A 26040-nucleotide genomic window follows, 5' to 3' on the forward strand; every position below is an offset into this window, starting at 1 on the left:
CTTGAACTCAGGACCCCAAGAGCAGGAGTTGCATGCTGAACCAACCAGGTGCCCCTCTCACTCATTCTTAAGTACTTTGACCTGGAAGTGGAATATGTCATTTCTGCTCACAATCTATAGCCTTGCCTAACTGCAGGGTGAGTGGAATATATAAACGTCTGGGGACTGGGAAGAGTATTAGTAAGCATTTGTTGGATCTACCACGGACCCCATATTTACATATTTTTTTAAAAGTTGAAGAGGACTTCATACAACTTCATAAAAACCATTTAAAAATGTATGGCTCAGTGGCATTAATTACGTTCACGATGTTGTGCAACCATTACTTCTGTCTAGTTCCAAAACATCTTCATCACCCCCAAAGGAGACCCCTTACCCATTTTCCCTCCCTCCATCCCCTGGAAACCACTAATCTTTTTGTCTCTAGGGATTTACCTATTTTGGATAGTACATATAAATGGAATCATATTATACGTGGCCTTTTGTGTTTGGTGTCTTTCACTTGTATAATGTTTTCCAAGTTCATCCATATTGTAGAATGTATCAGTACTTCATTCCTTTTTGTGGCCAAATAATATTTCATTATATGAATATACTACATTTTGTCTATCAGTTTGTCTATTGATGGACACTTGGGTTGTTTCTACCTTTTGGTTATTGTGAATAGTGCTATGAAAATTCATGTACAAAATTATTTACTGCTATTTTCAGTCCTTGTAGTGTATATCTAGGACTGGAATTGTAGGGTCATAGAGTAATTCTATGTTTAACTTTTTGAGGAACTGCCAAACTGTTTTTCACCTGATTTGCCTTCTTAGCCTCTGTTACTCCAGTTAAATGAGGAGCAGCCATTGTTCTTAAAGTTAGTATTTTACAGCTCAGGGTATTTCTTTGGTTTTGAATCATCTCCCCCTTTTTTCTATTTTTTTGAAATAGAAATTGTAACAGTTTTTTAAGGTTCAGTTCCAACCTTCCTTCCATCAGTTCTTGGAAAGAAACTCTTATTACTTCTCAAATTCCAGTGTTTCCTCCTCTTTATCTCTTTTATACCACATATTTTATTCTGACTAGTTGTTTATATATAACTTCCTCACTAGATTTTAGATATGCTTATATGACTTACTCTTTTATTCTACATGATGTCAAAAACAGTTCTTTGCAGATGTTTAGTAAAGGTTGAGTGAATAAAGATACAAATAAATAGCTATCGCCTCTTTTTTCTCATTTGCTATGGGTTCTTTTTTTTTTTTTTTTGGAAGTAATCTGGAAAATAAATGGAAGGTATCACATTCTCAAAATTTTTATTTCAGGGATGCTTTCTGGACAAAATTCAGTGAACTTAGTTAAAAAGGTAAATCATTCTTTTTTTTTTTTTAAAGATTTTAAAGATTAAAAAAAATTTTTTTAAAGATTTTGTTTATTTATTTGCTTGTGTGAGGGAGAACACAAGAGCAGGGAGAAGCAGGCTCCCCGCTGAGCAGGGAGCCCAATGTGGGGCTCTATCCCATGCTGAAGGCAGATGCTTAACCCAAGCACCCCAAAGGTAAATCATTCTTTAATCTAAGGATATTTGATTAGATCTAAAACTGATACCACTGGAACAAAGATCGAGAACTAGTGTTTCAAATCAGTAAAGTTTTAGACTTTAATTTCTCCCAATCAAAAATTATCTTCAAGTCCCTGAGAGAAGGAAAAAGGACCATTCAGCAAGAGATACGAATGAGGAGACTAGACTTCTAGCCTTCTGAGCCTTGTCTTGTTCCTGTCCATCTGAATAGCAGCCGACATCTCATCTTATTCTTTATTCTCTCCCAGGTACAGCCTACCCAGTATCATCAGCCTTGCTATCCTAATATTTGCTTTAAATAAATAATAAATAGTCTGGCATTTGGAATAAAACCCCAAACAGTATTACAGAGCAAAACATAAATGGACCTAGGTCAGACTGAACCTTTTTGTAAACTGGTTATAGGAAAAGAAACTTGATCTTATTTATTATATCTCTCATGCACTTAAGAGGGGAAGAGTGAAAGACACTGCATTGTATTCAGGCAAGGAAACAGATTCTACTATGAGCAAGGGGGTAAAAAAAATTTACCCCCTTTAAAAAAATAAATTGTTTTGAGAGGGAGAGAGAAAAAAAGAATAAAAAACTAATAACGTATTGTAGCTTTATGTTAAAATCCAAATTATAACACTTAAGAAAGTAATAATCATTGAAATCCAAATGAGATTTACCATCTTGACAAAAATAACATTTATCTTAAAACATATGGTTCTTGAGATCTTTATTAATAACCTTGTAATTTATGTTCTTTATGTTAATTATTCCTCTCAGGAGTACTAAGTTACTTTTCCCCTTTTTTTTTTTTTTAAAGATTTTATTTATTTATTTGACAGAGGGAGATCACAAGTAGGCAGAGAGGCAGGCAGAGAGAGAGAGGAGGAAGCAGGCTCCCCACTGAGCAGAGAGCCCGATGCGGGACTCGATCCCAGGACCCTGAGATCATGACCCGAGCTGAAGGCAGCAGCTTAACCCACTGAGCCACCCAGGCGCCCTACTTTTCCCCTTTAAATTCTCTATAGATACAGATAAAATCTTTCTTTTATTCCAAAAGAAAATTTTCAGGTTTTGAGAGAAAAGTATCTACCATCTTTTCACTCCCAGTCTGTTAATACAGTAACAGAAGGAACTATTTCATTGGAGGGTTTGTTTAAGAAAAACATAAAAATAAGGAAGTTATTTACCAACAGATGTGGCATTTTATAACCACATCTGCATGTTAACCAACATTGCTTGCTGAAGCTATTTTGTAGTCTGGAATTGTGCATAGTAATACTCATAAGCAAACTGAAGGTTGCAATTCTGCTAATCCTACCAGTGGACTAGAGTAGAGCATGAAACCTTAGTCTTGCTCTGGAACAGTGATTCTTATCTTTTTTGAGATTGCTAATCTCTTTGATAATCTGTTATCAGTTATGGACCTCTCCTCCCAAAAATGCATTATGCACATATAAGTAATTTTGCATTCCCTTTGAATATCTCTGGAAGAATATACAAGAAACTCAGTGATTGCTTAAAGAGAGGGCAATGGGAGGACAAGAGGGGGAAGGAAGACTTCTCTTTCTCTATATATCCTTTTTTTAAAAAAAGATTTTATTTATTGAGAGTGAGCACAAGCATGGTGGGGGTCGGGGGGCAGCAGGCAGAGGGAGAGGGAGAAGTAGACTCCCTGCTGAGCAAGGACCCTGATGTGGGACTTGATCCCATCATGACCTGAACTGAAGGCAGACACTTAACCAACTGAGCCACCCAGGCACCCTCTATATATTCTTTTATACTGTTTTCAAGTTTTCAGCCAGGTATATATCTTACATATATATATGTATTTTTTAAAAAAGATTTTATTTATTTATTTGACATAGAGAGATCACAAGTAGGCAGAGCAGCAGGCAGAGAGAGAGGAGGAAGCAGGCTTCCCACTGAGCAGGAAGCCCGATGTGGGGCTCAGTCCTAGGACCCTGAGATCATGACCTGAACCAAAGGCAGAGGCTCAACCCACTGAGCCACCCAGGTGCCCTATATGTATATGTTTTAATCTGTGTTTTTTAAAGTCACAATGTCAAAAATTTTTGCACACAATTTTGGGTTCTGTGCTTCTTATCTCCTACAATTTAAAAACTCAGTAGCTTTTGGGGCCCCAGGGTGGCTCAGTTGTTGGGTGTCTGCCTTTAGCTGGGGTCATGATCCCAGGGTCCTGGGACTGAATCCCACATCGGGCTTCCTGGTCAGCGGGAAACCTACTTCTCCCTCTCACTCCCATTCCCCCTGCTTGTGTTCCTGCTCTTGCTGTCTCTCTCCCTCTGTCAAATAAATAAATAAATAAAATTTAAAAATTAAGTAGCTTTTAATAGAATATACATTTAGTCAATTGTTATGGATTATTTTACTTGATTACAAAAGATAGAAATGTAATTAATAATTTCAGTAACTTATAAGTACCACTATATTTGTATAACAAAACATGCTGATTCCTCAATGATCTGTTAAAATCTTGTTAAACTTTGGTTAGTAGGATTTTTTTTTTTTTTAACATTCAGTTTAACGATTTTTTTTCTTTCAGAGGTAGGGTAAAGGCAGTTGTACCTAAAGGAGTTGCTTATTATAAAGGAAAGAGCTATATTATGTTTCAATTCATGTAATATCTTGCTTGATTCCTTTTAGGAAGCCTGTGTGAGTGTGTAGTGATAGAGAGACTTTGCTCTAAGGAAAAATTGGCCTATGTAGAAATGACAAAGATCTTACAATTAATTTAGTGTAGTGTTTCTTAACCTTGGAGTTCTTACTCTGTAGGTCTGGGACTAGGGACAGAGTCTGTATTTCTGACACACTTCTTAGATGATTCCAAAGGGCTCTCAGCTTTAGGAACTAGTGGTCTAGTACATGCTATTATGCTTTACTGACTGCAAAAACTAATCACAAGAATTCATTCTACGGATGTTGCATCTATGTGAATGTAAGTTGCATTCATCTTTTGACAGTCTTGGAAAAGAGGAAAGTAAAATGCCAGAGGAAATGACAAGGTCATCCTTTTGCAGTCATGATAGCTACTTCTGAGTCATGCTGGGCTTCTGGAGATTATAGGTCGGAGTTGTTTTATGTCGAAACTGGCCTTAAGTCTTAAAGCTTATGGAAAAAGTTCAAGGGTAAATATGGGGTGTTTTAGAAATGAGGTTCTACTCAAATGTAGGTGGAATGGAAAGCAGGATTGGGTTAAATAGTACTTATTGAAGTTATGGATTAATAATTAGTAATTAGTTTCTCTAAAAAACATTTTAGGATGATTTCGATCTTTAGCATTTAAGGTTAGCTATTTAAATGAAACATACTATTTTTATTAAAAAATTAAAAAAGGGAAATGATATGTGGAAAAGCATGCCCTGGAAAACGTAAAGGTCATCTAGGACAACCTTCTTGCCCAGTTGCCTGCTTTAGAGAAACCTGGTTATTTGGATCATGAAGCACAGATAAACCTCCCATTGCCCCTTTAACTAAGACTCTTTGTATAATATTATAGGCAGAGTACATAGGAGGAAATAACTGCTTCATGAATACTAGACCTGCAAATCTGAAAGATTTCCTCAAAAATCTTAACCCTTTGTCTCTCAAAGAAAAAAAAAAAAAGCCACACCCAAGCAAAATCTATGTACTAGAAAACCCAAACTACTTACAATGTTTAAGTGCAGGATTTAAAATAGCAAAAGGAAGTAAAGCCCATCTCTGTGATGTCAAGTGCTATTTTGGTATATAACAAAGTAGTTGAATCATAAGTCCCTCAAAGTTAAAATATTAAACAGACTCTTAGCTATAAGATGTGTTGCCAGGCATCTGTATAGAATATAACCATGTAATCAAAGCATATTGTATTTCTCCACACAAAGAGAAGCAAAGCTACTGCTTCTAAAGATTAGGAAACTTTCATTAGACTGACAGAAGACAGTACAGAGGAAATGGCTTGGGGGTGGAGGAGATGTATGAAAGAGGATGAAAGGAACAGTATTCATACTATCCAAATTAGAGCCAGGATGTTTACGCTCACATCTTGTCTTGGCTCTGTGTTGAGGGGACTGAATAATGGGGACATGGGAAAATGTATCTGTGAGATCCCTAAATTAGGCACTAAATATACTAAATTCCTCCTATAAATGCTTTTTATTTATAGCAGTCTCTGAATATTTCTGAATATATTGTGAGTAAAGCCCAAAGCTATAATGCTAATTACCTCTACCTCTTTTCTGTTGCTAGTATCCTTCCTAAAGGTGTTCTTTCATTCTGTTGTTTACAAGGCACATGCCTCCACAGGATTGTAGCCTTATGGGGAGTGGTCTTATTTACCTTTCATTTACTCAAACAGCATCTATGTATCAGGCACCCATTTCATGCTGGGCACTGTCCTAGGCACATATGGTATAATTATTAGTAAAACAGACCTGGTCCCAGACCTCACAGAGCTTCCATCTCCCTTAGCTTGGTCAAGTGATGTGGACTTTAGATGAATGCAAATTACTTAATTAGCACCATTTAAAACAACTTTAAAAACATTTCAGATGTCAGTGTCTCTAATAAAATTTTGGCCAGTATTAATTGACTAATACTGAAATCTGTGGAGTTAGACTTAAGACAATATTTAGGTTATATTTAGAAACATTTTTTATTTTTTATTTTATTTTTCTTTAAAAAAAAAAGAAAATTATTTATTTGAGAGAGAGTGAGAGAGTGCACAAGCAGGGTGAAGGGCATAGGGAGAAGCAGAATCTCCACTGAGCAGGAAGCCCAAAGTGGGGCTCCATTCCAGGACTCTGGGGTCATGACCTGAACTGAAGGCAGATGCTTAACAGGCATCCTGTATTTAGAAAATTTAAGGGATGTTATTTTGCTTTCTTAAGGTTTTTTCTTAAGAATTAAAAAAGTTATATGCATAATCTGGAAGAGCACCCAACAAAAGGAGCAACTATTTACATCTCATTATTGCCCTCCTACATTGTTAGCAATCCGACCAGTAAGAGGCAGTAAGAGGCAGCGGTTGCTAGAGGTGAAAACAGTTGACTGTCCTGGCTCTGTGTAAAGAAAACCTCCATGCTTTCTTCACAGATGTCACTCACTAGAAAAACAGGATTCTGATAGGAATTTTAATAGTTTTGTAAGTAGGAAACTTAAGAACCTCCTTCCACAGCTTAGGGAGCTACAGGTAGAATTTGCCTGGAACATTATTAAATTCTGTGGCTTGTGTTCCCTAAGGATTCTTCTACACGAGTTCTCTTATTGCTTGTGGTGGACAGAACCACCCTAATTGGAGACTGAAGATTGGAGAATCCTAAGTCCATCCATGTATGTTTCCTGAAGGTTTCAAGTGCTTTACTGAACTAGAGAAGAAACTCGCTGCTAGATTTTGAATTTGGAGTAAACATTGTTCTGACTTACCCTATTTTAGGTTTTCCCCTGTATTTTCCAGTTGCCTCAACAACGAAAATCTTGGGTTTTCCTAATGAAGAACCAATTCACTTTACCAAAAACAGATATATTTTTCAAACACAGACAACTGTGTCACACTGTATATAAAGCCTTCTACTAAAAAGGCCAAGTGTTATCTTTTGGCACTACTGCTTATAAGGTAAAAAGTTAATACTAGGGGCACCTGGGTGGCTCAGTGGGTTAAAACCTCTGCCTTTGGCTCTGATCATGATTCCAGGGTCCTGGGATCGAGCCCTACATTGGGCTCTCTGCTCAACGGGGAGCCTGCTGCCTGCTGCCCGCTCTTCTCTCTGCCTGCCTCTCTGCCTACTTGTGATCTCTGTCAAAAAAAAAAAAAAAAAAAAAAAAGTTAGTACTAGATATACTCCAAAAAGATATTCTTTTTGGAGTAAAGGAACAATAGACTTTATCAGTTTGTTTCTTGCCACTATTTCTGCTCTATCATGAACAAATACAATTATTTCCAGGATATATCTTAAAATACCCATCGTTTTTTATTCTTGTCCCACAGCTGAGCAAATCCCTCTTTAGGATATATGACAACTGACTTGGCTTGGGCTGTGAAACACGTCTCAGCCTTATAGCCTGTTTATGCTCATTCATGCGCATTTGCTCCTTCAAATTCTAACTAGGTTTGTAAAAGTCAATTTTATGCATTACAATATCAAGGTCTATTTATAGTGATTTATGGGATGAGAAATTGGGTTACATGGCTTCCTAACATCCCACCAAGTATGTATGGCTTTGGATTTTAAGTGGTTTGCGTTATTCTTTTCCAAGTGGATTGTCACACTGAGTTAACAATGTCTTTTGGAATTCCACTAATAAATCACAGATTCTCACTGCTAGTATTCCATTGCTTATTTAATGACACCCTATTCGAGTGCTGGGTTTTGCAAGCTAAATGGAGTACTTAAAATCTCTGAATGCCCTCTGAACTTTTGGTTCAGATCAGACTCATTGGAAGCTTTGCGTTTTCAGAATTTCTCGGCCACGGCTGCAGTTCCAAATGTAGCTTCTTGTCATGTCTTTTTGGGTTTTGCAGGGCTCCCCCAGGCCGGGGGCTGGGAGAACGGAAAGAGCTCATCGGTTTGTTTGAAGGCAGGCAAGCTGTACAGGCAGCTTTTCCCAGACTCTCCCAGCTCCGGCTTTTCATGCATACCAGCAGATCCGCTTTTTTCCTCCAGTGATTGAAACCATCTGGACTGCAGGGGGGTCACGTGTGTATGAGAAAATGACATAAAGTTTCAGACCCCCTTGTGCTTTGCTCCAGATACAGACAATTCTTGTTCGGATGGTGCCGAGGTGAGGGCCGACCAGTTGCGGGCCAACTCCTCATCCTGTCCACCACCCCCATTTTCCCAGCCCGGGTCCCTCCCCCCACCCCCTTGCCTCCCGGCTCCGTACTCTCTGCGCGGTTTTCTTGTTCTCTTCAGTGCCTCGGAGCACACCCCTCTACCGGGTTCCAGCCGCCCACCCTCTCTGTCTCGGGTGGAGGCACACCTCCTCCACGCCCCCCTCCACTCAAATCCGTGCTCCCTCCCATCTCTCTCCCTCCAGCCGGGCCACAGCCTGGGGCGCGGATGCCTGCCGGACCACCGCCCTCTCTCCCGGAGCGGCTCCTCCCCCGGGCTGCGCGGCTCCAGACAAGCCCCCATCGGTGCAAGCGCCCAGCCTGGCTGGGGAGCTCAGAGGTAAGTGCGTCCCGTCGCCACCCCGGCTTTCGAAGCCGGTCTTCCCGCGTGTTGGGAAGGGGGGGGCGGCTGGAGGAAGGGAGGGTTGCCCGTGCCCTTACTCCAGGAGGGGCGCGGGTTCCGCTCTGCCGCGCCCTGCCCGCCGCTGCAGCCCTAGTCCTTTCCCGGCTCTTCACCGCTCCTAGCCTCCGCCGAGTTCCAGCTCCGTAAGTATTCGCGCCGAGTGCCCACACTCGCGGGGCCTCTGCAGGAGCGGAGGAGCAGGGCGGAGGGGCAGCTTCCCGGGGTGGTGGGGACTGCCCTCCCGGCGGTTGGTCGGGGCAGGCTGTGCTTTCCGGCAGGCTAGGGCCACACAGTTGGGGGTGGGGAGCCGCGAGACCAGGGTCTAGGGAAGTACAGAGCTGCGTGCAGCGAGGAGACTGCAGGCTGTCTCGGGAGTGGGCTCGGTAAGCCGCCTCGTCCCCTGGGCTCACCCGAGCTGCACTGCTGTGGCTGTCGAGCCCTTACCTGGAGCTGTGGTAGCTTGTATGCAGGCTCCTTGAGGGACGGACGGACGGACACACACACACACACACACACACACGGAACTCAAACAAAGGAAAATTAACTTTGCACTCTATCACTTCAGCAAATTAAACTGCGACTCTTTGTGACTGATTAGCTTTCCATTTTTGTCCTTCTCCTTAAAAGTGCACTAAGTATTAAAGATGTATTTTTTAAGTGACTCAAGACTAATGGAATAATACACTTTAGCCAATGTTTGTGCTACCTTATCCAAGAATTTAGGAATTTAATAGGATTCAAGGGAGTGAACATTTTCAAATGTTTCTAAAGAGCTTATTTTTCTGGGACCTTTATATGAATGTTTACAGTTACTTGAATATGAATAAAACAACTTCTTCCCTTCTTCACTAAGTGAGAGAATTTGCTTAATGCCGCCTTAGTCTAGTTCTTGATTTTATCCCTATGCAGGTGTTTCTGTGGTTTAGATATCAGGGTCTTGGGAATGGGAGAGGTGTCATTATTTCACCTCCAGGACAGCTCGAGTTATCTCTTAAATCCACACACTTGGACTGACCGTCCTGGGATAGGGCCGCAAGATTAAAACCCAAATGACTGTGTTACTGTTCCCCCCCCCCCCAGGTAGTATTTTCAGAAAGTAAATTATTTTACTGATGAGATTTTTCAGAAACAGGCACATCTAAAGAATCAGAAATGGTTTAGGTTCAGAAAGCTGATCAGAAGTAGAGTCCAAATTGGTCACAGTCTGTCTCTAGTACTGAATTAAGGACTGCACAAAGGAAGAGCTCAGGAGGAGCCTGTTGAATGCAGGGAGTGAAGTAAAGGCTTCCTGGACTCTGCTGGCTTGTTTGAGCGTTCCTCTGTGACTTCCTAGGTACAAACTTCCTTTCCATTTATCTGGTAACTCTTACCTTTGGAAAAAAACTCCATATGATATGGGGGAGATTTGTTCAAGTGTATATGGGGAGTGGTATTCTCTTTAAAGTATTTCTTATGGAAAACTTAGTGATTGATAATTAGTAAAAACTTTGCTATTGGGTTTGTGGACTTATTGAATAAAGAGGAGTGATACAAAAGAGAAGAATAAAAAATTTCGATCCCAATCCCTTTGCTTAGAATATAAGAATTAGTTATAGAAGCTCAGAGGGGAAAATGATTATGAGCCAGTGTGTTTCCTAGAAGAGAAAGGTTTTCAATTAGGCATTAAAGCAAAGTGTGGCCCTGAAACTGGTGGAGAGTTTCCAAGGGAGAGAGAAATATAGATCCTGGGGAGAATTTCCAAGAAGAGAGAGAATAGGTCATTTGGACTGGAGCTGGTGAGAAAAGTAATACTTTCTGAGCATCTTACTCTGTGCCACATGCCGTGCTCTCTCTCATCCTCTAGTCATATGAAGTAGGTATTGTCATTCTTGTCTTAGAGAGAGGGGATTCTTGTTTTAAAGAGAGGATTCCAGAAGATGAGTAACTTGCTCAAGATCACACAAGCAGTGAGTGGTAGAGCCGGAGTTCTAACTCCCGGTTGTCTCCGTCTAAAGCTTGTGCTTCCGCAGCTGCCTTCCGTAATGGGATGTGGGAAGTTAAGCTGAAGTGGACTGGTCAGCTTGAATACTGGCTCAGGAGCTGTAATTTTATCCTATACACACTGTCTGACTTTTAAAGATTTTTGAGAGAAGGAGTGATGGGCAAAGCAGTGTTTTGAAGATTAATGTGACACCAGGGAACAGCAGTGTGAGATGCTTGTCACAGGTAAGGTGCAAGATGTAGTTCTTAATTCAGGAGGTTAAAAAAAGTGAAGATAGCCAAGATACTTGGGTGTTTAAATTCTTGCCGCATTTACCATAGCCTCCAATAGCTTGGTTCCCTGGGTAGGAACTCATTGCACTGAGCACAGGGCTGCTGGGGATCTAGAAAAGAGCTGGATCTGACCAGGCAAACACTGAACTGGAATGTGTATGCCGAACAGCATGCCCAGCAGTTTATCCTTTATGCTCCCCACATGGGTTGCAGTGCTTTGATGAAAGTTTTTCTTTCTTTTATGACTACCCTGGGACAGAGATCAATGTTGTCATTTGTTTAAGAGCCTTTATTAGGAGGCAAAGTTGAGCTCCCAAACCAGGGCCTCTGCCCTAAAGATCTCATTTAAGATCTCATTTGATGTGTCCTTATCCCCCAGTATTCCCATGTTTCTTAAAAATGCTGAATTTTAAAAATTGGTACTGGCAAGATAAAAATGAATTGAGATTACCTTTCTTAATAAGATCAGTTATGAGAAAATGGACACTTCTTTCCCTTTTATTATTTATTTATTTATTTATTTTTTTGTGGAGGAACAATAGAGGACTCTGGAGAGTTACTCTGTGGGAATTTTGAAGGACTGGGACAAGGATTTAGAGATGTACAGAGCTCTTCCTACCCCTCTGCATTTCTTACCAGTTAATTGTGTTGTTCATATACACAGCTAGGGAGCTGACAGGGCCTTTGAATACCCAAGTTTATAGCCAGACCCTTTGATTCTCTGCAGATAATGGGCTCAGGAAGGGCAGTAGTGGGTGGAGCCATTTTATTAGAATTGTCTCCCACTTTGAATACAATCTAGATGTCTGGTTCTTCCATGTGCAACCTCTAGGTCTTTTTCTCTGAACTGGTCAGTGCCCTGAAGATTTGGTTTTTAGGCAAGGAATATCAGGTAGTGAGAAAGGGGGTTGTGCAAAAAAAAGCAGAAAAATGAAGTTTGTCAGCTACAGAATTTTTATTTTAATTAATGTTAGAGTCCGCCATAGTTTTTTTAACATACAAAATGTACACCCATAATATGATCTTAGTTCTCTGTAACCATTTTTACCTTAAAGAGCCTCTAACTGGAAAGCTTGCCCCATTGAATGGGGCTTTGATAGGTATAATTCTCAGCAGCAGCTCTAATGGTGTGAGGACATGACTTAATTTAGGTTTTGGATCTCAGAAGAATGTGACCTCTCACTGTAGGGGATTTAGACTCCAAAGATGTGGGTTAAAGTTCTTCTTTGCCACTTTTATTTAAAAGTGTCTGGAGTTTGATATCAGGGCAATCTCTTAGCTTATTTATTCTGGTTCATCTGAAGGAGGGTAATCCCAAGGTCCAGCCAGAGTTCATGCCCTGATTAGTTCTGCGGTTCCTTCTTGTAGTTTGTACTCTTGTGTCACCTGAAAGCCATTTTGTTTTATCTGTAGCCTGTGGTTATGATCAGAAAGGAGAATCAGCTAGGATTTTCTCCAGAGAATGGCAGCTTTCCTTATTAGTTGACTGGTAATCTTGGGTAGGAGTTTTTGTGAGAATGCTCTTGAGGTTAGTTTTGGGAATTGGGGTCTCAAATATTGACTTTGGCGGTGGTCTTATGTAAATGTCAGAAATGTTTAGTTGCATTTTTGGTTCATTGCTTACTCATACAATTGCATTTTTGGTTCATTGCTTACTCATACAATTGATTATTAGTGATTTATGTATTTATTTATTTATTTGACAGAGAGAGATCACAAGTAGGCAGAGAGGCAGGCAGAGAGAAAGCAGGCTCCCTGCCGAGCATAGAGCCCGACTCGGGACTCGATCCCAGGACCCTGACTGAGATCATGACCCGAGCCAAAGGCAGGGGCTCAGCCCACTGAGCCACCCAGGCATCCGATTATTAGTGTTTTTATGGTGACCATTTGTTATTTTTATCATTTATTCAAGGAGTGACTTAGATTTTCTAAGGTAGCTGAACGCTTAGAAAAATACTACTGGAATATCCTTTTGGTTCTCAGATGTAATCTCCATTTCTCCAGTGGAACCATTTGACCATTTCAACTCACTCTGCCTCCAGATATCCCTAAATCTCTCTCAAGTGATTTGCTGTCTCTCAAGAGATTTCACAATCTCTCTAGGAAACTTTTCTGAGCTTTCCAGACTGATGATGATTACAGATTATCTCCTTGTCTTTAGTCTGAGTTTTCTTTTAGCGTTGCTTATTTTCACTGTTTTCCCATCCCTCTTCAACACACAGATGTTCAGAGAGTGAACAACTTGTCTTTCAAGGACTCCAGGGGCAGCTACCAAATGTGCACATTGCCCCTCTGGGCTCATCCGTTCTTTCCCTTTGTCTGGCTAACCAAGCTGAAGCACTCTGTATTTTTCTTTATACGTTTCTCTTTTCAGACCTATGATTATACTTGTTGTTGCTTTTTTTTTTTTTTTTTTTTTTTTTTTAAATTCAGGAAGTCAATATCAGATATGTTAGCAATTACAGCTTTTGGTGAAGGGAGACTTTTGGAAATAAAATGTGCTTTTCCTCCCTATCAGCATGAATCATTGTGTAACTTCTGAAAACTCAGGAGATGATCTTCTAAAAAAAATTATCAAAAGAATTTTGCGTAAGTCCTTTAAGAGCTTAAAAAGAATCCAGCCTTTGTAAGACTACACTAAAAGTAACAGACAAGCCGAATCAGGGCCTTTCTAGAAGATAAGAATCATTTGTTTATACCAGAATTTAGGATCCCCAAGCAAATATGATAGAATAAATCTACTAACCCTTTGTTAATAGCATAAGAAATAAGAACCTTTTTAGTGGACCCTTGTGATAAAGGGCCATAGTGATTAGAATATGCTGAGAAACCTGATTGTCAGTGTTCTTGAAACTAACTTTGGGTGGTCATGTATAAAGGTTGGTAGCTTTTAGTCTTCCTTTGGTGTGAAGTAGGGATCTTGGATGTTAATTAAACTAAGGACAAGTTTGAATCTAGATATTTGTGGATTTCCCCTCCTTCTCCCTAAAGGCTAATTGGAGTGGAGCAGAAAAGAAAGTGCCTTTCATCAGGGAGCCCTTGTCTTAGAATGCTTTGTCAGACACTCGTCTGTGTTACTCTCATTCATACACTCTTTCTTGTGTTCATCATTTGTTGAATATCCACTGTAGAAAAAGCACTGGGCTAGTGCTTTCAAGTGTCTGTCCTCTCATAACTTTTTTTTTCAGTGAACATGCTTCATATTAGGTGTTTGAAGAGTCAGCGAGTGGGTAAAGTTAAGAAATTAGATGGGGAATTGATTTTGGATGTGGGTGTTGGATAACTCCTGATTGGAATTGAGAAGTGGCCATTTGTATATCACTCTGCCCTCTGGTCTAGGTGACAAGGAGGCTGACCATGTGGGATATATTTTTTAGTGAGTGAACAGGGCCTAGTTATTTATTTTTGCTATCAGTTGTGTTAAATTACATTTTCTGTTGCCAGGAACTCCGCTTAGCATAATATCCCCCATAAGTCCCGGGTAGTTGGTAGTAAGGACTAGGTGGGGAAGTGTTTCCTGAAGGTCTGGTTTGGCCAAGGATGGATTCTAGGTGCCTAGACCCAATGGGCTTCTACACAAACTGGAGTGTTTCTAACCCTGGAACCCAAGGGGGATGGAAGTTCTCTTCAAATGCTGTATCGGTATGGGAGGGATGACAAAGCTTTTGTTTCTCAGTGGACCCCAGAATCTGTACATGGAGACCCAGAGTTGAAGAAAACCCAGCTAACAAATGAATATTTAGTACTATATAGAGTTAGGGAGAATATGGGAAAATGGGATTTAAGATCAAAGGGTTCATTTGTGTCCTTAATGTCAAATTAATCAGAAATATCAGTTGTGAGGGTTTTGTTTTGCTCTTTTTTTCTTTTCCATGTATGTGTTTTGACAGGTCTTGAAATTGACATTATCTTAAATTGGAATAATACTAGGACTAAAATGTTTATATAGAAAGTGATAGTAGAGTTATGGGAGATGGGCAAAGGCCACTCTGTATCTTACTTCAGACCATTCAAAAAATCCCCATGAGTACCTCAGTGGTCAGAATTAGTTTGAAATCGTTTTGCTGAGAGGCATGGGTAAAATAACATTTATTAGCTTTGGTTTATTCCTGGTTTAGATATGAGCAAGAAAGCTACTTTGGGAGCAGTATCATGTGCCCAGCCCTGCCCACATTCAAGCTGCCTACTTAGTTCCCATGTATTTGTCACTGTTACTGGCCCCTGGAGGGCCAGGGTAGATCTCAGGATATGAGGCTCAGATTTGATTGAAGTCACATCAAAAGATGCCTGGCTGGCTTAGGCAGTAGAGAATTAGACTCTTAATCTCAGGGCTGTGAGTTTGAGCCCCACGTTGGGTGTAGAGATTGCTTAAAAGTAAAATATTTTTAAAAAAGGGGGGGAATTGGACCTGGTAGGTCACCAGGGCCATGGGTGTGGGGAGAGAGGTGGATTGGGCAGGGAAGAAAAACTGAAGGGCATGTAGTACGATGGAAATTGAGTAAAGAAATTAAAAAGTTAGAATTCTTTTCCCCCCTCATTGACTTAGACCTTTATTCAGTTAGAAATGTTTATCACTTGAGGTCATTTTTATGAACACTCACTGTAACTAGTTGAAGGCGCTGTGATTCCTGTGTATTGATGGGAAGAACCCTCCTAGATGATTCTCCGGATATGTATTTGGATTATTTCCATTTTCTTTTCCTCTTTTTCTCCTAAGTTGTGATGCTGTTTTTTTGTTTGTTTGTTTTAAGGAATATTCTGGCTTTAGTATCTGGAAACTTTTAGGGCTGTGGGGACTGGGGGCAGGGGTGCTAAGTGTGACATGTTGTCAGGTATGAGAGGCTTTTACACTCAGACAAATTTCCAGGAACGAGGGGACACAAAAGTTTATCTACAAAGTTAGAAGGGAGAACGTCATGGCAGGTGGTATAACTGCTTTGGCCGTTGTGACGGTCTCTGTTAAGATGGGGCTGATTGTTGGATGATGGAGTGGTATTGAGAATATTTTATAATCCACATTACTCCTTGAAGATTTTTTTCTTTAAGGAAAAGCATAGTGCATTATGTTGATTTTTTGTTTTGAAATTTGTATGACACATCCATAAGTGAGCATATAGAGAAACCAGCTCTTTTGAGATCACACAGCTCAAAAGACGAAGAGCCAGGATGTGGTGAATCTAAGCAGAGACTGAATGCCAAGCACTTAACTTGTATGGCCTCTAACTGGTCTTGACTACTCTACTCCCTTCCCAGTCTCATCTCCATATAGCAACCAAAGTATTATGTCTGTCCCTAACTTCAGCCCTCCTATGGAAAACCCCACATCACACTTAGAGTCCAATTGCCAAGTTCTTAAGTGCTCTAACCTGTAGTCCTTCCACCGGCTGTCCAGTGTCCTCCCCATCTCTTCTGTCACAGAGCCTTTGCCCTGTACCTGGGGTACTCATCTTGAATACTGCTAGTTTTTACCCTCCTTCATTTGGGTATCAGCTCAAATGCATCTCCTTGAGAAGGCTTTCCCTGACCATCCTATGTAAACCGCTCTTAGTGAATCTTTAATCCTTCCTTTGTTTTTCTTCCTAAAATTATATTATGTATTTGTGTGTTTTTCCTGTTTGCTTTCACAAATAAATAAACTCCTTGAGATGAGGGAGTTGGTTTATCTGTTTACTGGTATCTTTACTTTTTAGAACAGTACATGGAAAGTTTTCTTTAAATATTTAAGTGAGTAAGGGATATACAGGTGATACATTCAGGTCTGGGTCTTGGTTTTATATTTGTTACCAAGGCTTTGCCATAATATGTGGCAGAGAAATGCTCAGAAAATCTGACTTGAGGTAGCTCAGTTGGTTAAGTATCTGCCTTCGGCTTGTGTCATGATCTCAGGGTCCTGGGATTGAGCCCCACAGTGAACCTGCTTCTTCCTCTCTCTGCTCATTCTCTCTCTTCCTCTTTCTCGAATAAATAAAATCTTAGAGAGAGAGAGAGAGAGAAAATCTGAGTTGAACAAATCCACTGTTTGATTTATTTTGGATTTCTGACAAGAGTTCAAAGAAGGGAGAGAATAGGGCACCTGGGTGGCTCAGTGGTTAAGCCTCTGCCTTTGGCTCAGGCCTTGATCTCAGGTTCCTGGGATTGAGTCCCACATCGGGCTCTCTGCTCCGTGGGGAGCCTGTTTCCCCCTCTCTCTCTGCCTTCCTCTCTGCCTACTTGTGATCTCTGTCAAATCAATAAATAAAATCTTTTTTTTTTTTAAAGATTTTATTTATTTATCAGAGAGAGAGAGGGGGAGAGAGAGAGCACAGGCAGAGAGAAGCAGGCTCACTGCTGAGCAAGGAGCCCGATGCGGGACTCGATCCCAGGACGCTGGGATCATGACCTGAGCCGAAGGCAGCTGCTTAACCAACTGAGCCACCCAGGCGTCCCAATAAATAAAATCTTTTAAAAAATTAAAAAAAAAAAGAAGGGAGAGAATAGTATGGACTGGAGTGCTTAGAGAAAATTTGTGGAGGCCTTGAAGGAGGATTGAATTTGTTTAGGTGTATAGGAATTGTAGAGATGGGGTTGTTGTTGTCGTTTATTTTTTTAAAGATTTACAAGTGATTGGGAGAGAGGGCAGAGGGGGAGAATCTTCACGATGACTCTTTGCTGAGTGCAGAGCCTGATCCCAGGACCCTGAGATTGTGACCTGACTGAAATCAAGAGTTGGCTGCTCTGGATGGAAAGCCATCCAGGTGCCCTGTTGTTGTTTTTTAAGCTGGAAAGACTATTAGGATGATCTCTTTCAGCTTCTTGGTTGTAGATGGGGAAACTGAATCCAGAGAAACAAAGGACTTGTCCAAAGGCGCACATGGTGAACCATATCTGGAATTCAGGTATTTTGATTCCTATGTCAGTTCTCTTTCCTCTGTACAGTGCTGCCTTCAGAATCAAGGATGTGCTTTGGGGGTAGGAAAGTGATTAGGAATATTGAGAGCAAAGGCCCAGAAAAAATGTTGGCTGTGTGGGATGGAAATTAGGTCATCTTAATTGAAACAACAAGTTTATGAAAGAGCTCCATGGGAGATATGTAGGCTGTAGAAGCTGGATAAGACCAGATCCTGGAGGATTTTTTTCTTTCTTTTTTTTTGGTCTTAAGTAATCTCTGTTCTCAATGTTGGGCTTGAAGTCACAACCTGGAGATCAAATGTTGTATGCTCTACCAACTGAGCCAGCCAGGAGCCCCATATCCTGGAGGATCTTGAATATTATCTTGGATACTTTAAATTTAGAATTACAGGGAGGCATGTGAAAATACTTTAAATATTGTTCTGTATTTTCTCTCCAATAAAGGTGACCAGTAATGTAGTACAGAAAACGGATTAGAATTGAAGAATACTTTGGAGTCTCGGAGGAGTTAGAAGGCCCTTATAACAATGCAAGTATTAGTGTAGTTTGCGGCCTAGTAACATTTCAGTTTGTTTTGTTCTTGTTGTTGGAAATTGTGCATTTTTTGAAGACAGTATATAAATTTCTGACAAAAGATGTGTATACCCAGATTTCTAGGGGAGTTTGGGAGTAAGAACCCTGAAGAACCAGTTTTTTACTTTATTCAATTTCATATATGTTATAAATGAAATTTCTGTATCTAAATGGTAACTCATCTTAAGAAATCCAGGTCAGGGAGGTGCCTGGGTGGCTCAGTGGGTTAAGCTTCTGCCTTCAGCTCAGGTCATGATCTCAGGGTCCTGGGATCGAGGCCTGTATCAGGCTCTCTGTTCAGCAGGGAGCCTGCTTCCCCCTCTCTCTCTGCCTATTTGTGATCTCTGTCTCTCTCTGTTAAATAAATAAATAAAATATTAAAAAAAAAAAGAAAAAGAAAAAGAAAATCCAGGTCAGGAAAGTAGGGGTAGAAGATAACACTATACAAGGTGTGAAGCTTGTGGCAGGGGGTATGGGGAAGGGCAGAAGTTGCAGATGGACAATGAATGGGAGCAGCTTCCAAAAGAGAGCCTGGGCTTTTCTGTTAGAGCTGCTTCATCATGGCTAGAGAGTCAGGAATCCAGGGACCTCAGCCTGGCACTGGATTTTAAAAAAATATATATATTTTTTTCTTATTTATTTATTAGAGAGAGAGAGAGCATGAGAGGAGAGAGGTCATTGAAAGAAACAGACTCCCTGCTGGGCAGGGAGCCCCATGTGGGATTCTGTCCCAGGACTCCAGGATCATGACCCGAACTGAAGGCACTTGTCTAACCAACTGAGCCACCCAGGAGCCCCCCAAAATTGTGGGCTCACAATTCTTTGGCTGGACAGGTTGTGTTGAAACCCTGGCCCATTCATGTAGTCCACATACTTTTTTTTTTTTAAACATTTATTTATTTTGGGGGGAGGACAGAGAGAGAGAGAGAGCATCCTAAGCACACTAGGCACTGAGCTCAGAGCCCAATGTGGGGCTTGATCCCACAACCACGAGATCATGACCTGAGCTGAAACCAAATGCTGGTCGTTCAACCAACTGCGCCACAAGGCGCCCCATGTAGTCCACATAAGTTTTCAGCTGGAGCTGATGAGACTAGATTGATACAACCCTTACCAGGCCAGTATATTGGCACAGGGTATGATACTTTAAAAGTTTTTTCCATCCTCAGGAATCTTTTTCCATCTCCAAGGAAAAACTGTAAAAGTCCATGTGTAAGTGAGAACACAGACCTTTAAATAATATCTCAAATTTGGATCTGAGAGTTTGGATGCAGAAAAATCCTGGAGCATTAACATCCAACAAATAATTATTGAGTAGCACCTGTTAAACACCTCATACTGTGCTCAGTATTAGAGTTTGAATCTTTTGATCATATTGCATCAGGTGTTATTGTTAGGATATCAACATTTGGTTCTATTTCTTATTTATTTATTTAAAGATTATTTATTAATTTATTTGACAGAGGGAGATGACAAGCAGGCAGAGAGGCAGGCAGAGAGAGAGGAGGAGGCAGGCTCCCTGCTGAGCAGAGAGCCCAATGCGGGGCTAGATCCCAGGACCCTGAGATCATGACCTGAGCCCAAGGCAGCGGCTTAACCCACTGAGCCACCCAGGTGCCCCCATTTAGTTCTATTTCATGCTAAGTTCTTTTAGCTTCCAAAGTTATGTAGCTCAGTCCCTAAACCCTCAGTTCAGACTGTTCACTTATGCTTGCATTCATTTGTTGAATCTGTTAATTGTTGTACAATATGTAAGAGGCGATATGCTGAATGCTGAGGCAGTTTTGAAGATGAACAAGGGTGGGTGAGGGTCCTCAACTGGTCCACTGGGATTTACCAGGTAGACCTGGCAGCTGTGCAGTTTCCTGGGATTTCTAGCCATGAGAGGAGTGTTTCAGCAGTGGTGCATCTCTCTTCCCTTATTTTGCCCACACTGGGTTCTCCCCATCCGTCTTGCCCCTGTTCTCTAACCCTATCTTTAAATTTATGAGAAATGAAAATTAGCTTCTTTGCCCTTAAATTTGGGAAGTTTCATTAAGGGTAGAACTTCTCTGATGAAACCTTTATTAAAGTTTGAAATCTTTCCAGTTTCAAGTTTGAATCTCTTCTATCTGTGTAATCCCACAGAAGAGGCTTCTCCATTAGAACTTTCCTCCTTCCTCTGAAAGTCACTTTGCCTACGGAGTAGACAAAGTATGAGTATGCAGACAGAGTATGCAGTATTCGGTATTTTTTTTTTAAAGATTTTATTTATTTATTTGACAGACAGAGATCACACGTAGGCAGAGAGGCAGGCAGAGAGAGAGGGGGAAGCAAGCTCCCCACCAAGCAGAGAGACCGATGCGGGGCTCCATCCCAGGACCCTGGGAACATGTAGCCTAAGGCAGAGGCTTTAACTCACTGAGACACCCAGGTGCCCTATAGTATCTGATATTTCTCAAGCTCTTCACTTCTTCCTGCTTCATTGGCTCTCTGTGGGGATGCCAGGAGGGGCATGTTGTTTTGCTCAATTACAGTGATTGACAGAAATGAGAGGGAGGTAATGGTGCTAAATTTCCTCATCCTTTGGAAAGACAGCTGCTCAACAAAAGAGAAGCGAAAGAAGGTGGATACAGAAGAGTGTTACATTGAGCCTTTGCATTGCCAGTTAGAGTGAGGTTGTGTTCCCCTCCTTTGCTTGGCATCTGGAGCCAGCTTGTCCACTCTCTGAGATTTACTCTACTTATTTGTATTGTGAGCTCTTTTAATAGAAAATTACAAAATATAAAATAATCTTTCTCTCTAACTCTAAGTTGATTTTTCTAAAAATGTAATATGTGCATTGTAGTACCTTTTAAAAAAAAGATTCACTTTCCTGTCACCTAGAGATCACTAATCTTAGTGCACTAATAATAGTGCACTATTTCATCAGTATTTTGTTGAAGAATTATCTTTAATAGGTTCCTTCAGTTGAATGCTGACTCTTTACCTGTGTATTGCTAAGGGGTTTGTAAATATTATCTCAATTAACCCTTGCACCAGCACCGAGAAGCATGTTTTATTCTCGATTTTTGTATACTCTCTTCCTGTGAGAGCTCAGCTATCTCCAGGGCTTCAACTATTTCCTTTATGGCAGGGGTACATCACTTGAATCTCAGTGGTTACCTTGAGAGCATGAGTTCTCTCTCTGCCTCTCTTTCTTTCTTTATTTCTCTTTCTTTCTTTCTTCCTTTCTTTCTTTCTTTCTTTCTTCTCTCTCTCTCTCTTTCTTTCGAGAAAGCCCAAGCAGGTAGAGTGGCATGGCAGAGGCAGAGAGAGAAGCAGGGTCTCTGCTGAGCAAGGGGCCCGAAGCGGGACTTGATCCTAGCACCCTGGGATCATGATCCAAGCTGAAGGCAGCTGCTTAACTGACTGAGCCACTCAGGCATCCCGAGAGCATGAGTTCTTGAGCCAGATGGCCTGGGTTCAAATGCTTTTTCTACCCTTTCCCATATGTGATTCTGGACAAGTCCCTTAACCTCTCTATGCTTCCGTTTCCGTTTCTTCATCTGTAAAAGGGCTAGTAATAGTGCCTACCTCCTAAGGTCTTTGTGAGGATAAATAAATTAATGCGTATAAAGTGCTTAAATGACCTGGCATGTAGGTAGTGTGTATAGTCATTGCTGCTGGATGACCCACAGGCATCTCAAATTTTCCCTGTTCAGTACTTACCGCTATAAAGCTGCTCTTTCTTCTCCTGTACTCATGAGCTCCTTTAAGGGTATCAGAGTCGTCCCTGATTTCTTCTTTTTCCTCGGTAATCATACTCAAAGTCTTGTCAGTTCGATTTCCCAAAAGTCCTTCTCACTGTCTTGCCTCCAACCCAGTTAGAAATTTGACGATTTTTTTCCTGGAATGCATCCTCAGTGTCTTAAAGGGCCTGCCCCTGGATGTTCTTGTCAATTTCCCAGCCTGTTTCCCAGAGTGATCATTCTAAAACAGTTTAATTTTATAGTTCCTTGCTAAAAACTCTTTCCTTTTTTTTTTTATGAGGAATAACATAAAGTGCACAAATATTAAGTGTATAGCTTACTGGATTTCAATGTTTTTATTCACCCATGTAACCCCTACTCAAATCAAGATATAGAACATTTCCAGCACTCCAGATGGTTGCTTTATGTCTCTTCCAAGATAGTATCCGCATTCCTGCCCTTAACCACTCTTCTATTACCATTTGTCATTGCCTTTTCTTCCTTTTTTTTTTTCAGATCTTTACAGCTACTTGAGATTGAATTCTTTTTTCCAGTTTTATTAAGAAATAATTGCTATACATTACTGTATAAGATTAAGGTGTACAACATGATGTTTTGATTTAATATTGTGAATTGATTACCACAATCGGTTCAGCTAACATCCTTGGTCTTGTATACACACAGTACAAAAAAAAAAAGGCAAAAAGAGAGACACATTTTATCTCCTCATGATGAGAACTCTTAGGATGTCCTCTCTTGGCAATTTTCCTATATGTCATACAGCAGTGTTAGCCACGGTCATCATGTCATACATTATGTCCCTTATTTATCCTACTTTCTAGAAGTTTGTACCTACCCCTGACCACTCTTGTTATCTCCGTTTATTTTGTCTTTTCTTGGGCTTTGTGTAAATGAATCATAAAAGCTCTTTATTGAATCTTCTTAGACAGGGTAATCCCAAACTCATTTAATATGACATTCAGAAATGTTTGTCATCTGGCTTTTTACTTCAAATCCTTCACACTCAGCCACCCTTCTTGCCATTCCAAAATTGTGTTGCTTGCTAACACAATAGGCTCTTTTTCCCTTTCTTTTCTTTTCTTTCTTTCTTTCCTTTCCTTTTTTTTTTTGGTACTTGATATTCTGCTTCATTCCCTACCAAATTCATCCTCCAAAACTCAGCTCTAGGCTGGATCTAGCCCTTCTCTGTACTCTGGAAGCATGATTATTATTGTATTATTGTTATTTATTTACATGTCTTTCGTCTCTACTCATCATTTTCAAGAACTCAGGCATGGGACATACCCCCACTCCCTAATTTTACACAAGTCATTCATATTCTCTCCAGGAAAATGAGAATACAGAAACAAACAAAAATAACCCCAAATCCCACTATATAGAGATGATATATATATATATATATATATATATGCATTATATATATATAATGATGTATATATCTATATGTCTATATACCAGCATATATACACAAACTGTAAAACGTAAATAAACACATCCATAAAATACAAAATATTTATTTAATCTATTAATTACATTTGGTTCCCCCCACCCTTTTGTTATAAAAACCCTTTGTATTTTAACATAGTTCTCTTCCCTGATTATTTTTGGAGAATACATTTATAGAAATAAAATGGGTAGCTGAAAGAAACGAACATTTTTAAGGGCTTTTGATATACTTAGCTAAATCAGTCTCCAAAATTTCTTTAACCTGTGTGTACTTCTGCTAGGGTGAGAGTGCCTGTTTCCAGCTGTCCCTACCAAACTTTTTAAGAAAGAAAATAGTATTTGCAAGTCTGATAAGTTTAAAATGGTTTTGCATTGCTGCTATAATTTGCATTTCTTTGATTGTTACCAAGGCTGAATATTTTCTCATAAGCTTGATGCCATTTATATTTATATTTATATAATCTATATTTCTTTTGTGATTTACATGTTTCATGTATTTCTATTGATTTTATCCATGTTTTTAATATTAGCTCATCAAATGTACTCTGTACATTTCCCTGACTTTATCATTTATCTTCTAACTTTATCGTTTTCCACATACAAACATTTTAATTATTTAATGTAGTAAAATTTATTAGTCTTTTAAATAATTTTCTCTACCTGTGGTGTCATTCTTTTTTTTTTTTTTTTAAAGATTTTATTTATTAATTTGACAGAGAGAAATCACAAGTAGACGGAGAGGCAGGCAGAGAGAGAGAGAGAGAGAGGGAAGCAGGCTCTCCGCTGAGCAGAGAGCCCGATGCGGGACTCGATCCCAGGACTCTGAGATCATGACCTGAGCCGAAGGCAGCGGCTTAACCCACTGAGCCACCCAGGTGCCCCCCTGTGGTGTCATTCTTAAAAAGGTCTTTCCTCAGCAAGATCAGATAAATATCCATTCTATATTCATGTACCTCTTTGATGATGTCATTTTTTGCATTTAAATCTTTACTCAGTCTGGAACTTACTGTTATGAAATAATAATACTAATAATAGCTAATCTTTTGAGTGCATATTATATTCCATGTATATGCTTCATTTGTACTGACTCATTTAATACTTTTAACAAACTTATGATGTAGGTATGGTTGCTCAGCTAGTAAAAATGGCAGAGATAGGATTCAGGTTTAGGTAGTTGAGCCCTCGAGCCCATGCCTTTAACTACTCTGCTAACTTAGTTTTTTCCCACTGTCCTAATGTCATTTGTTAAGAAATCCATTCTTTCCCTGCCACTTTGAAATTGCCAATTTTAATCATATGCGCTCTCTCTCTACACACACACACACACTCACACACACACACACACACACACACACACACACACTTAGGTGTGTTACTATACTTTTGTCCCCCTGAGCTGTCTGTTCTGGTGATAATGCCACACTGTTTTAACTTGTGTAGCTGAAAGATGGTGTTCTCTTCCCCTTAGCCTCTCCAGTGCCTAGCAGTGATTGTTGCCTTGTAGATATTTAATGAATATTTGCAGAATGATGTAACTCTTGGAGGTTCATGGATAGAATTCAGAGGGTCTGCAGCTTGGTTAGGAAAAAATTACATCATCATTTTCATTGATACTAGACTGAAATTTAATATTTCTTTCAATTATGAATATAGGCAGTAAAGCACAGTAGTAATAGCATGACCTGTGACTTTGTCATGGGTATTTGCCAGGGTTAACCTTAGGTTAAAAACTCTTGGTTTAATGTGTTTCTTTCTTGAGGCTATTTTATCTTTGTGTCTAATACCTAGACAGTGCCTGATACTTGGTAGATGCCCAATAAATATGCTAATTTGAAAAACTCTTTTTGTTTAGATTTACCTATTTATTTTATTTTATTTTATTATTATTTTAATATTGCACTTTTAAAAAATTTATTTATTTATTTAAATTAATTTATTTGACTGAGAGAGAGAGATCACAAGCAGGCAGAGAGGCAGGCAGAGAGAGGGGGCTCAATGTGGGGCTCAATTCCAGGCTCAATTCTAGGACCCTGAGATCATGACCTGAGCTGAAGGCAGAGGCTTAACCCAGGCGCCCCTAATATTGTACTTTTAAAAAAAGATTTTATTTATTTTTTTGACAGAGATAGCGAGAGAGAACACAAGCAGGGGAAGGGGCAGAGGGAGAGAGAAGCAGAATCCCTGCTGAGCAGGTCCCCAAAAGCCCCCAAAGCGGGCCTTGATTCCAGGATCCTGGGATCATGACCTGACCCCAAGGCAAATGCTTAACCAGCTGAGCCACCCAGGTGCCCCTACTTGGTATTTTTAAAATTTAAACACTTGTCTCATTTAAAGTTGTTCCTTCAGCCATATTTTGGAC

The 26040-nt window shown here is 40.1% G+C and overlaps 1 protein-coding gene across 5 annotated transcripts in view; it reads left to right on the top strand.

The window, feature by feature from the left end:
- Window positions 1-26040, top strand: part of DENND2B (DENN domain containing 2B) — a 173270-nt gene that overhangs the window by 15335 nt on the left and 131895 nt on the right. For 2 of the 5 annotated variants that reach the window (XM_045065852.1, XM_004751927.3), the window contains exon 3: window positions 8594-8727. The gene's annotated coding sequence lies outside the window, so the exon portion shown is untranslated. Of the gene's footprint in view, window positions 1-8206; window positions 8339-8458; window positions 8728-8831; window positions 8934-26040 lie in introns of those variants that run through there. The other 3 variants (XM_004751930.3, XM_045065851.1, XM_004751932.3) reach the window with 3 other exon arrangements.

Source organism: Mustela putorius, unplaced genomic scaffold (genome assembly GCF_011764305.1).
Source record: "Mustela putorius furo isolate JIRA1106 unplaced genomic scaffold, ASM1176430v1.1 tig00003859_pilon_pilon_pilon, whole genome shotgun sequence".
Taxonomy (NCBI): Eukaryota; Metazoa; Chordata; class Mammalia; order Carnivora; family Mustelidae; genus Mustela; species Mustela putorius.